Source organism: Zerene cesonia, chromosome 16 (genome assembly GCF_012273895.1).
Source record: "Zerene cesonia ecotype Mississippi chromosome 16, Zerene_cesonia_1.1, whole genome shotgun sequence".
Lineage (NCBI taxonomy): Eukaryota > Metazoa > Arthropoda > Insecta > Lepidoptera > Pieridae > Zerene > Zerene cesonia.
The window spans coordinates 4496091-4496689 of record NC_052117.1 but is presented as its reverse complement, the minus strand read 5'-3'; positions in this window follow the sequence as shown (position 1 = coordinate 4496689).

Genomic DNA, 599 nt, shown 5'->3' with positions numbered 1-599 from the left:
TATTGTATTTATTAAAGTCGTGTGGATAATACGCTATTTTGTTTTCATTACAGGAAATCTTACATATATTCTGAAATTGATAACCACTCAATATTTCCAATAAACAAGGGTCACATAAAAAATAATCGGAACGTGACGCAAGTTGATAACTTATCCGAAACTAGTACAGTCAGTTCAAAAGTTATCGAATTGACCCCCGCCTGATATTGTTTCCTCGACAGTTTACCGCAGTTTGTTCAACCTGCTTTATGTTTTCACTGTTTTATTTACAATGCCCGATGCACTAAAAATAATCGCGCAGGAGTCACGTCCGGTTCTTATACACATCTTTCTATGAATTGCTAAGCGAAGTGGTACACACATGTTGCTGATTCCCATATGCGTTATGATTGCGGCAGCTTATTTGATATTACATTAAACGAGCAAGCTTGTTTACATCCATGAAAGTATTACGTATATTTTATTGGGCTCTTTAAGGCAAGTAACGATGCACAACGCTGACCCGCATGCATGCGTCGTTAAACGAAAGTGAAACTAGTCGTAATCGTGGTTGAACTTCTCTATTTTTGACGAGTCCGTGGGCTGGAAACATCAGAACA